The sequence below is a fragment of the Miscanthus floridulus genome, chromosome 15 (genome assembly GCF_019320115.1).
Source record: "Miscanthus floridulus cultivar M001 chromosome 15, ASM1932011v1, whole genome shotgun sequence".
NCBI classification, from domain to species: Eukaryota; Viridiplantae; Streptophyta; class Magnoliopsida; order Poales; family Poaceae; genus Miscanthus; species Miscanthus floridulus.
Window position 1 is genome coordinate 42,017,815 of NC_089594.1, and position 12,876 is coordinate 42,030,690.

The 12,876-nt window shown below is 44.9% G+C and overlaps 1 non-coding gene across 1 annotated transcript; it reads left to right on the forward strand.

The window, feature by feature from the left end:
* The first annotated feature begins 11,136 nt into the window (after nucleotides 1-11,136).
* Nucleotides 11,137-11,243, forward strand: LOC136509689 (small nucleolar RNA R71). The gene has a single exon (XR_010772439.1). It is a non-coding gene; the product is annotated as a small nucleolar RNA R71 (small nucleolar RNA).
* Nucleotides 11,244-12,876: the final 1,633 nt, after the last annotated feature.

Genomic DNA, 12,876 nt, shown 5'->3' on the forward strand with positions numbered 1-12,876 from the left:
GATGGGGACCTAGACCCCGTGACATGAGTGGTATGGGTTGGTCTTGTTTGTGCCTGGGGTACAAATAGGGCGTGTGTTTCGGGGTACCTAGCTAGGATACATTGGTTCACAAATCACCATTTCTGTGAGATGGTACGACTTGGCTATGGTCTAGCACGGTAGTAAGAACTAGAAGATGAAAGATGGTGAAATGGTTCTAATTGCTCAACCCTTGCTTGAAAGTAGAATAGGTGCTTACCTAGAATGGTTAGCTAATGAAGTAATCATGACTGCTAATAAAACTTGACTATAAGGATGAACTATTAGTAATGCTTTCTGCAAACAAAAAGAAAACAACAAACCCATATTGTCTATCATACGCTTGAAGTCAGGAAACTATTCCCACTAGTCGGGTAAGTTTTGTGTGTACATTATGTACTCAGGGTTTATTTACCCCCGTTGTAGGTGCAGCTTGAGGAGTAGCACTTGTGTGGAGGATTCTTCTGGTGGGCACAGATGGATCCTTGTATCGTTTTCATTAGACGTTTATTTCAATTCCACTGTTTAATTATCGCACTTTGAACTCTGGTATTGTAATAAATAATTTCCAAGAACTCTTGTTGTATGAAATAGACTAAGTATTGTAAACTTGTACTCATTATTGGATTCTAGATGTAAAACATGGATTGTTTCAAGTTCTCCCTTGGGGTGTGCTTGATGGAACTGTTTGATGTTGCTAACTTTCTGAGTGCTTAGTGTCTAGTGGAAGACGAGCACCTCTGAAAGCGTGTTATTTTGGGTGGTTCTACCATACTCGGCAGGGGCTGTGGCAGGCAGATCGAGCGTGCGACTATAATAGGAGGTGCAAAAATGGGTGGGGGCAGCATGCGGGAGGGTCAGATCCATCCCGCGAGCAGGAGAGCACAGCGGGGGTGCGCGTTGTGAGCCAGGACAACGCGGGATCCGTCCCACGAGCAGGGTCGCGCAACGTGTAGATACCATAGAACAAGCGAGCAATGGGATGGGGGCGACACGGGTGGGGTCTATTGTATGAGCAGTGATGGGGGAATGGTCCATCCAAATGGACAGACGACCGAACAGGAGAATAATTACCATTTCAACTATTGGGATTGTCTAGTGTGAGACGACAGACATATTTCTATGTTTGGTAGCATGATCACAAGGGGTGTTTTTGGTTCACTCAGACTATATGATGCTCACTTGAGAATGCGACCACATGGTTTGAAGGAAGACCAGGCCGATCAAATACGACGGTTGATGAAGGGGCGAGTAGATGACCTAATGAAAAGTTTAGGTTCCAATTAAGATCTAAATGTTCCTGTGATGACTAGCTCACAATTCCTTTCTATTAGGCAACATTCTCCACCATAGAAGCATGGCACCTCAAAGCTCTTGTGCAATTTATGGTGAGACAGATCACCAAAAGCATTCACTCATTGAGTGTAAAATGGTGAAGTGTGTTTGGGCCTCAGAGAAGGAGAACATAGTGGAACATATGTGCGAGATATAGAACAAGACCAGAAGAGATGGCTAGCTATGGTTTTTGCTAGACTACTATGGGAGGATGTGATTAAAATATCATAGACACTATGGGCAATTTGGCATGCCTGAAGGAAAGCAATACACGAGGACTCATTCCAAAGCCCTCTTTCGACCCAATGTTCATTGAGCGCTATCTGGCTTCACACGAGATATCAAAACCACAAAAGGGATCAAAGAGAGGAGTGTGGGGGGAGGTTAGATGTTGAATTCCACCATAGGAAAGCATCATGATGATCAATGTTGATGTAGTTGTATCAAAGAACCTAGCTATCATGGGGGCAGAACCGTGACAAGCATTTGTTGTTCGAGTCGGAGTCAGAGCATGTGTCTTCGGTGGCTCGGGTAGACTCAAGAACACAAGAATCACAGAGGGGACAACGATTTATCCTGGTTCGGGCCGATCGATGTCCTACATCCAGTAGTTGATGATCATTATACTCAAGAGCACCCAAAAAGGAGGGGTTACAACAGAGTGTACAGGAGGTAGAGAGAGATTTGGTAGGGGCTTAGCTTAGTGCTAATCCTGAGGTTGCCTCATCACTAGTGGAGCCTTCCTCTCGTTAGAGAGGAGGAAGACGATGGTGCGGTGGAGGAGCTCTTGGTGCTCCTCTCTGGGTTGCTCTACTCTCAGTGCTGAGTAGGAGCGGATCAGTGATGAATGGAATGATCTATCTGGGATCATCCTCCTCCCTCTCTTATTCTGAGGAAGGTTGGGTACATGGTGGTTTGGGGGGATGAGCCTATGGTCTACATGCGCTAAAGTCTAGGAGGGTCTTGCAGCGGTGCTCTATGGACCAAGACGATGTTGTGGAGCCAAAGAAGCCTTGGGCGTTATTCGACTGCTCTGTTCTAACACTTTACATGTTAGGTTGTGTTAGCTTGGACCAGCCTCCCTCGGGTAAGCCTTCTATAGACTTCTTGGTGGCAAAGGAGGCTAGCTTGAGGGGCTGATGTGCGGGCCTAGGAGCCCCCAAGCCCCTAGAGGCCATGGAGGAGTTTGTCTTCTTGCATCATGCTCTGTATGTCACCCTATCAGAGGAGTGGTTGACTGCGCCACGTCCACGGGGCAGCGCCTGGGAACCCACGAGCCTCGATGGCTTGGGGCATGTCTTCTTGTGCTCGGGCCTTGGCTAGCGTCGTAGGTCGAGTGGGAGACAAGGATCGGGTTTAGGCTCCTCATCGATTGGGAGCCTGAGGCTCGAACGAGCCCTTGAGCCCTAAGTAGAGGCAACAGTGTGCTTAGGCTCAGCCTGATTCCTTGGTCTAAGGGTGCATGCTAGCATACCTGATGGGTATTGCCCCGAGCCCCTAGACGATCCTGGAGAGGTCGATCGGGGGGTCCCTCGGCTAGGAACCGTTGATCCCGAGGCTTAACATAACTAAATGTTAGGATCTTGTTAGGAGCCCCTGAGCCCTTCATGGCCTCACTTGGCCTAGTTTGTGATGGGACCGAAGGGCTAAATTGGATCCTCTGGTGACCGAGCTAGGCATGGCATGGATGGCTTTCGCTGATGAGAGTGCGATGCCCCGCATGGGGCTCTCTCCCCAAGTGTGATGGGGCGCTCGGCTGTTGAGGCCAAGTGATAGTGGTGCTGACTCCTTTTTTGGTCCAATGCCGCGTAGGTCTATGGCCTGAGCGAGGGTTCAGTGAACTCGTCTAGGAGTTACTGACCTTAGGCCCAGGGGCACCCTTCCTTTTGGTCAGAGCCTAGAATGGGTCGGGTGATGAAGACCGTGTAGGCTCTGGTTCGGGGCCATCTGATCACCCGGCGCGCCATGCACTTCTAGGGGCTTCGGTAGCAAGCCCTGATCCTCTCAGGCTGGAGTTCTTGGGCCCACCTTCTTTGGCCAAAGGTTAGGGCTTGGGGAGCGCACCAAGCTTGAATAGGGGGCCCTCATTAGGCCCACTGCTTAGTGGCTCTCTACCCAACTCTAGGGAGTTGGTTGGTTTTGGGGGTGTGCCGCTCGGCCACCCATTGATCGGGGGGCTGGGCTCTCTATCTGGGAAGTTGGCATAGCCCCCGAGGCTATCATGGGGCCTCAGGCCCTTCTCATGCTTAGGCGAGCTTGTAGCTCAGAGCTATTGTTCCCTCATGGGGATGGGCTGCTACGACAATAGCCTCGGTGTCCAAGATTGTCATGCCCGTGCTACTAGCGGGTAAGTCCATGAGAACCCCAAGTTTATGGTAGTTCCGTGCCTTGGTCGTGTCCCCTAGAGGGGATATTCTTGGCTTCCTGACTGAGCCGCTTGTTTCAGTTCTCAAGCCCATTCTGCCGAGCTTAGGGGCTCTCTGCCTCCCTCAATGGGTCACCATAAGCAGCTCGAGGCATGTTGCTCATCAGGACGGTTGGGACGCTTCTGGGTGTCCTAGCTACAGCCACGTGGGCCCATCTCCTAAGCATCCCTCGCACTTTAGTTTCTTCCTTGGGGCAACCTTGAAGCTTAAGAGAGCCTACCTTGAACCTCGGGCGACGCCCCTTTCTCTTGGTGGGGCATCGCTTCTGCCCATCTGAGGGGTGGGCTCCTATCAGGGGGTTAGAGGTATGAAAATGTAATACAGGAAGAATAGGCTATGGGTAGAAGCAACGTAGCTGATTGATGTTCCCCGCATTATCATACTCTGCCCCCGAGATGTTGCTAATTTTGCAAGCACCTAGCTAGATTACCCATGAGACTCGGAATGGACCTTCCCTTGGCAGAGACAGCTTGTGGTGTCTCTTGAAGGGGGCAGCCCTTCGGAGGATGAGATTGCCTACAACAAAAGAGCATTCACATACCTACATAGCATGGTAGCGATGTAGTCCTCCTTGAGCATGTCAACATCCGCCTGACACTACTCCTTGGCCTGCTACTCGTCGTAGAAATGAACGCGGGGCGTGTCAAAGTCCAGGTCGGAGGGGATGACTACCTTGGCCCTATAGATGAGAAAGAAGGGGGTGTAACCGGTTGAACAGTTCACACTCGTCCTAAGGCTCCAGAGCAGGACGGGGAGTTCATCCACCCAACAGCTATGTGGATCTTGAGCTCGTTGTAAATGCGGTTCTTGATCCTCTAGAGGATCAACCTGTTGGCGCACCCAACCTAGGCATTGGACTTGGGGAGGTACAATGATGCCTAGTCCACTCGAATTCGCTAGGAGTCGCAGAAGTCTAGGAATTTGCGACCTATGAACTGAGTGCCATTATCAGTGATAATACAATTTGGAACCCTAAACCTATGGATGATGTCCTGGATGAACTCAGTCGCTCATTCTGACTTGAGGCTAATGATGGGCCGGACCTTGACCCACTTGGTGAACTTGTAAATGGCGACCAAAAGGTGCTCGAACCCCCTGGGCGCCTTCCTAAATTCTCCAACCATGTCGAGGCACCAGACCATGAAAGGCTAGGCAATGGGAATCGTATAGAGTGCCTGCACCGGCAGGTGATTCTACTTGGCATAGTACTGACATCCTTTGCACGTCCTGACGAGGTCCTAGGTGTTGGTGAGGGCTGTCGATCAATAGAAGCCATGTTTTAAGGCTTTCCTAACAAGGGCCCTCGGGGCAACATGGTGCGCGCAGATGCTGGCGTGAATGTTGAGGAGTAGCTTCTTCCCCTCTTTGGGGGGGACGCATCAAAGGAGTACCCTAGAGGCACTTCGGCGGTAGAGCTGCCCACCCAAAAGCTTGTAGCTTTTGGTGCACCGTACTAGCCTACGAGCGTCAATGATGTCATTAGGGAGGATCCTGAGTTGGAGGAAGTCAGAGAAGGGTGTCATCTAGTCCTCTAGGTCCCTGGATGGATGGGGGGAGCCTCCCCCTAGCGTGCCTGCCTCACTGGTATGGGGTGATGCTGGGCTAGCAGAACATGAGCCTTATTGGCCGAGCGAGTCATCAGTCAGTGTTGAGGGCCCTTTAGAGCTCCCCGTACCGAGTCTGTCGTACTCTTTGTTGGTGGCAGTGGGCTCTCATTGCCCATGCTTTTGAGGCCACTCTGGGGGGTTCAGGAGGGGCCCAGCCAATGGCTTAATCCCTCGGTGGCCGCACATGGTGATGGCCAACATGCTTTCCCTAGGGGGTGGTGACTCATCGTTGGTCGGGCTTACGCTGGGGGTGGCCCTATTAGGGACCATCCCTAGCTCCTCCTTGAGGCAGATAGAGGGGGTGTCAAGGACATCGAGGAAGACCCCCAGCGGTAGGTCCTTCCGAGAGGACGCTAGCTTTGCTAGGGCGTTGGCCTCCTCGTTGTCCAGAGGACATGATGGAGCTTGATGCCATTGAACTTCTCCTCTAGCTTCCAGACCTCCATGCACTACTGTTGGCATTTCTTAGCGGAATCACCAAGTGTGGAGGTTTTAAGTCCATCCCCGGCAATGATGCCAGAAATGCTTGTTGGCATTTCTTAGTGCAATCACCAAGTGTGGAGGTTTTAAGTCCATCACCGGCAACGGTGCCAGAAATGCCTATTGGTATTTCTTAGCACCAACACTAAGATTTAGATAACCTTAGTGACGCCACCAAGAAACATCAACTACAATAGTTCTTAACGATTACAGAAATATCCGCAAGCACATGGATCTATCATTGTAGCATTTCACCTGAAAGTATTTAGGGTATCATTATTTATATTTTCCCAAAGGAGCGCAAGGTATGAGAGTCTAGCATGAGCATGAACAAGATTACATACTTGCATAGTGGACCATAATTCATGATAGGGGTAAAAATGGTATTTCAAGGATAGTGGACACACATCTAGGACAACCTCAAGGATAAAAGGAAAACAAAGAATAAACGAATGTTCCTACATGGAGCCGGCATGTTCAAATGTAGCTATGCAAAGTACATTTAATGATCATACAAATTATATGATTAGAGTTAGAACTAAGTTTAAGATGGATGGGGAGATCTCCAAGCACTGGTCTACCAGCAAGCGCAAGAGACTTTAAAACTTCTACACAATACCCAAACGTGAGGGATTACAAGGCATAGATAGGGCTATCACCACCTACTGCCTACCCCTCAACCACGGGGCACCGTCATATTCGAAGGTTCTCATGCACCCGAGCACCACGCCCATGTATAGAGAAACTACCCATATCCCCCTGGGTCCCCAACCCTACAAATCAACAGGTAAAGGATATGGGCAAACCAGAAAGAACAACGAACTGTCGCCTCAACTTACCCCTACTTCTACTCATACAAACCATATGAATGATTAAGCATGAAGTTGAACATGTTAAGATCATAACACACAAACTATATGCTAGTTCATATATCATGATTATATAATACAACTATACTCTAGTTCATATGCACTACTATATAAATGATATGAGAGCATGACTATAGAAGAACTCTTCATAGTATTATTCATACCAAGATGCCACTCTTCTTTCAAGGAGCCAAGCCCTCCTTGATAGCTTTGCTAGCTCCAAATACTACTAAGAAAGTAAAAGTACAAGATGTGGTATTGAGGTGTAGCTCCAAATGTTGTGTGTTGAATGGTGAGCTCCTCCTCTTCTTATATAGTGACATGGAGGTCGGTTTGGTGCTGGAAAATTAGGAAACCTCCATGGACCGACTATGCATGGCGGCATGCAATCGCTTGAGTAAGTCATGCCCAGGTGGCAACAGCAGGGGTACGGCCACACCAGGTAGGGCCACCTCATGACCGCCTTCACATGGTCAGTTCTTGGGTGGGCCTAGGCGCCTCCCACGATGGTGCTCGGCACAGATTCGATGTGTAGGTGGGCTTCTTCATGTATTTCCTTTGTGCATTTCTGCATTACGTTTTCTACTTTGCGCCTTTTGCTTGGTTTTGTTTATTTTCCACTTGTATTTGAATGTGTGTCCTGCAAAACATGTTTTCTCCAATATAAGTGGAACTATGTCAATAGTAAAGGCATATGTGTCAAAAGATTGTTTATTTCTCTAGTTTTGGACTATAATTGGTGATCGGATTTGATTGATAGTGTCCGCCAACAAACCCCCCAAGCTTAACCTTTGCTCGTCCTAAGCAAACAGCTAAGTACTTGGTTGTTGATCAGGAGTTGCTACTATGCCGAGTATAATTCACAAGTGCCATGCCTATAACAAAGTATTCTTCCATAATTCAAATAAGTTGGTATTTTATCCATCCTTTTTCTTGATCCCTGTGGGGCGTATAGCTTTTCCAAGTTCTTGGGCGGTTGTAAGATAGAACGGTTATAACAGAATCACCAATCATTCATTCTTTGATCAACCATCTATCTGAAGGTTTTATAAGTTTTTGCAAAACAAATGTAAGTTCCTCAAATGATTCTCTCAATCGCTCAATGTGTATCAAACCTTACCAAAGGCATTTGATATTTTTGCCTTTGTTTTCATATCCTACCACTAAGGCTTTTGAGTGGAGTTTTGGGTAGGTATGAAAAGTAGGGCATACTTGCATCACATAATTTGCTAAGTCAAAGACCGGACCTCAAGGAGATGCAGGTCATACACTTTGATCAAGACGTGCAAGTGTGTGGAATTTTTAATAAAATTATAATTCTAAATATTTTTGGTACTCCTTTGAATCATGAATCTCTCTTTTGGATGAATACCATTTATTTGAAAGTATGGGCTATCTTTATTTCTTTCTTTTCTTTTTCTTTTCTTTTCTTAATTCTCTTTAGCATGTATTTTTTTTCTCTCATGCCTTTTGGCATGGACATTTTTCTTTTCTTCCTTTTTTAGCATAGGCCATACTATTCTTTTTTTAGCATATGAAAATTTTTGAGAGAGAGAGAGACATGATAAATGAATCGAGTAATTATTTGGTGGATGAAAAAAACATGTTTTTGCGTAACTCTCAGTGTAAGAATCTGTAATTTATTTGTGGGTGTATGTGTGTCTTGATCATGGGTGCATGACGAGAATGTCAACTAGGGTCACTTGGATGAATACCTTTTATTTGAAAGTATGGGCTATCTTTATTTCTTTCTTTTCTTTTTCTTTTCTTTTCTTAATGCTCTTTAGCATGTATTTTTTTCTCTCATGCCTTTTGGCATGGACATTTTTCTTTTCTTCCCTTTTTAGCATAGCACATACTATTCTCTTTTTAGCATATGAAATTTTTTGAGAAAGAGGGACATGATAAATGAATGGAGTAATTATTTGGTGGATGGAAAAACATGTTTTTACGTAACTGTCAGTGTAAGAATCAGTTATTTATTTGTGGGTGTACGTGTGTCTTGATCATGGGTGCATGACGAGAATATCAACTAGGGTCACAACAATTTGACAAACCTCAATGCTCAGACAAGCAACATATGACTAAGGTTTGAATTTGATTCATGTCATATGACCTTGGTAGGTATTTATAATCATTGAGGAACTTTTGGATTTTAGCATTTTTAAAATTGAAATCTTCGGATGTCAAGTTTCTCCTAGAACAAAGTCATAGCAAATTCTATTTGTACCATATCATAACTTGCAACAACTTAGAAAAGGAGATTGCATTTGCAATTCCACAAGTTTTCAATTTTTAGGATGAGACATTTTTAGCCAACAAACTTAAATCTTGGGGAACACTAAGTTATAACCTAGGCATGAATGAATTATAGACATAGCAACTATTCATCATTTCAACCTAGGAGAAACTAAACATTCTTAAAACACATATGAGAGTGAAATAAATATTTTTGGTATTTTTATCATATTTTATTTTTTGGTATTTTTTTAATTTTTTAGATTTTTTATATGCTAATAAATAAATAAATGCAGAAAATAAATGTAGAAATTTGAAATACAAAAAAGATACAAGGTACCTTTGCGGGGGTCCTCCCCCAAGCTAGCTCAAGACCTATGGTCTGAGATGGCTTAGTGTTGAATCCGAAGAAGGTATATTATTTTTATTTATATATTTTTATTTGTTTTTTTAACTCAGCCATGTCTATGCTCAGTATTTTTTAGTTCAATGATCAAACTAAACCATGTTTTATTTGATCAAGGTAGGCTAAATAATCTAAGCACCATGCTTACATTAAAAAGCCTATGAAAGTATGATCACGCGAAAAAGATCACACCTCAAACTAAAACATACTTTGTATAAAACATGAAAGAGAAACCAAAATTTATTCAAGTGTAGATATATGATAGGTAAACTAATTGCTTTTATTTTAGCATAATTTAAAGGATAGACTATAGTTTTGTTATATAGGAATTCTAAGTAAGTTATAATTATGAAAGATAACTACCGATTTAACTTCGGCAAGGGCTCACTGTTTAAAGTCCAATGAGCAGGACTCTTCTCCTTTCAGTGCTTACTTGATGATGGTGCACCCATGCCTAGAGAAGTAGGCGTGGATGCTGATCCTTTTATCTGCCATACCTATTTGATTCCTTTACGTGGTTGTTTCTTGGGTTGTTTGTTTTTAAGGTGTTTATGCATGTTAAATCCATTAAATGGGCATCTTATTGTTTGCCCTTGAATATGAAAGCAAACATGTCTAGATCCCATGTGTAGTGCTACATTTGTAGTGTTAAGGAATGGTCTCCCTAGGAGGAGGGGAACTTCCCCATTGTGACCCATGTCTAGAATGACGAAGTCCGTGGGGTTGTACGTGTCTTGAATTCTTACCAAGATATCCTTGGTTAATCCCTCCGGGTGTTGTGAAGTTTGATCCGCCATCTGTATGAAATTTGCAGTGGACAAAGGTCCACCCAAAATCTTATCATATATTACTTGGACATAACATTGATGCTTGCTCCAAGGTCGCAGAAAGGCATTGTGGAAGACATGTGGGACTATTGAGCATGTGATTGTTGGGCGGCCAGGATCTCCATTTTTGCCAACGAATAGTGGATCTACGAAGTAATCGTGGCTCTCCCAACATAGAGGCTTACCGAACCTCGTTGAGACCATTTTAACAGATTCGAGAGAAGTTTTGGGTTGCCCTAGATTCTTTCCTAAATCAGAGACAGGTAAAGCGGCAGCAATCTAAGCTATTTGAGTTTTGATCATTTTATTAAAACTTAATTGGTTTTTCATAGAGGATGATAAATTTTTAAATTTTGAATTAATATTTTCAATCATTTTATCGTTATACATTAACTTTTTAGTGATATTTTTGTTAATTTTTGCTTGGCCTAGGACCAAGTCTTTCAAGGAAGGTTGATTCAAATTGAAATTTGAATTGAAGTTTGAATTACCTCCTTGTGGGTAGGACCGCTTGTTCCACCAATTATTGTTACCTTGTCGAAACCCGTTGTTGATGTAGGCGGCGTCTTCAAGGGTTTCGGGGCAGTTATTCCCCGAGTGTCCGACCTCACCACAGACTTCACAAGTCATTTGTGAATCCATGGCCTTGACGGTGCCCTTCATTGCTTCTTTGTTGGCGGCACGCTCGTCAAGTCTTTTTAACAATAAGTCCATTTTTGCGGCAAGTATATCCGCCTCCTTCATGGTATGCATGTCTTTTTGTTGCTTGCGTTCTTCTCCCTAGCTCTGATCGACCACCATCTTCTCGATGAGAGCCATGGTCCAGCGATGGTAAGGGAGAGAAATGCCCCTCCAGCAGCGACATCTACATGCCCCTTCGACATGGGCATAAGCCCCTCATAGAAGTTTTGAAGCACCAGCCAGTTCTCCATTCCATGGTGTGGGCAGGCCTAGATATAATCCTGTAGCCTCTCCCATGCTTCGGGGATGGATTCCATGTGATTTTGAAGGAAGTTTGAAATTTTCCCCCTTAGGGCATTCGTTTTGCCCATGGGGAAAAACTTCGTGAGAAACACTGCGAAACATTTGTCCTACGTACTGACAGCTTCCTTCTCTTTGTAGAACCACTGTTTCGCCTTCTCTATGAGGGAGAAGGGAAACAGACAGAGCCTTATGCTAGCTTGTGCAATGTCTTTGATGACGATGGTGTCGCATAGCTCCAAGAAGTGTTGCAAGTGTGCACTTGCATCCTCGCTTGGCAAACCATTGAATTGGTTTGCCTATACCATCGTGATCAGGCCAGTGTGCAGCTCAAAGTTTCTAGCTCCCATGTGGACAGCGGGCCCAATGGGCACGTTGGCAACAGTGGGGGTGGAGTAGCCATGGAGTGACTTGGCCATTTCGGTAGTAGCAGATGTTACGGGGGTGACTGGTTCAACTGCTAGTGGAGTAGCAGAACAAGAAGCGGTATGAGACCAGCTCTTCCTTAGGAGTGCCTCCAAATTATCGGTGTAGTTGTTCGGTAGATCAAAATGACTCATACACTATCCTATTTTCATCTACAATAGGAAGAAAACAAGCAGAATTATCCTGCATAAACTATGGCTACCATTACATGCATGTGCTCATGATCATGTCCTACTAGATTCTTTAGCCTATGCCCTCCCATGCAACGGTGCCAGAAATGCTTGTTGGCATTTCTTAGCACAATCACCAAGTGTGGAGGTCTTAAGTCCATCCCTGGCAACGGCGCCAGAAATGCTTGTTGGTATTTCTTAGCGCAATCACCAAGTGTGGAGGTTTCAAGTCCATCACTGGCAATGGCACTAGAAATGTCTGTTAGTATTTTTAGCACCATCAATAAGATTGAGTTAACCTTAGTGATGCCGCCAAGAAACATCAACTATGATAGTTCTTGACAATTATAGAAATATTAGCATGCGCACATATTTATCATTGTAGCATTTCACCCAGAAGTATTCAGGGTATCGTTAGTTGTATTTTCCCAAAGGAGGGCAAGGAATGGGAGTCTAGCATGAGCATGATCAAGATTACATACTTGCATAGTAGACCATAATTCATGATTGGGGTAAAAACAGTATTTCAAAGATAGTGGACGCACATCTGGGCTAACCTCAAGGATAAAAAGAAAACAAAGAATAAACAAATGTTCCTATATGGAGCCAGCTGTTCAAATATAGTCGTGCAAAGAACAGTTAATGATCATACAAATTATATGATTAGAGTTAGAACTAAGTTTAAGATGGACGGGGAGATCTCTGAGCATTGGTCTGCCAGCAAGCACGAGAGACTTTAGAACTCCTACACAATACCCGAATGTGGGGGATTATAAGGGATGGATAGGGCTATCACCATCTGCCACCTAGCCCTCAACCGTGGGGCACCGTCATATCCGAAGGTTCCCGTGCACTCGAGCACTTCTCTGGGTTAAGTTTGATGTGGTTGGTGTGGAGGTTGGAGAAAGTCTCCTCTAGGTTGGTGATAAATCGCATGGCCATGCGGGTCTTCATGATGATATTGTCAACATACACCTCCAAGTTGTGACCGATTTGCTCTCGGCAGCATTTCTGTGTACACCACTGGAAGGTGGCCTAGACGTTTCAGAGGCCAAAAGGCATGGATATGTAGCAGAAGGCATAGAAAGGAGTG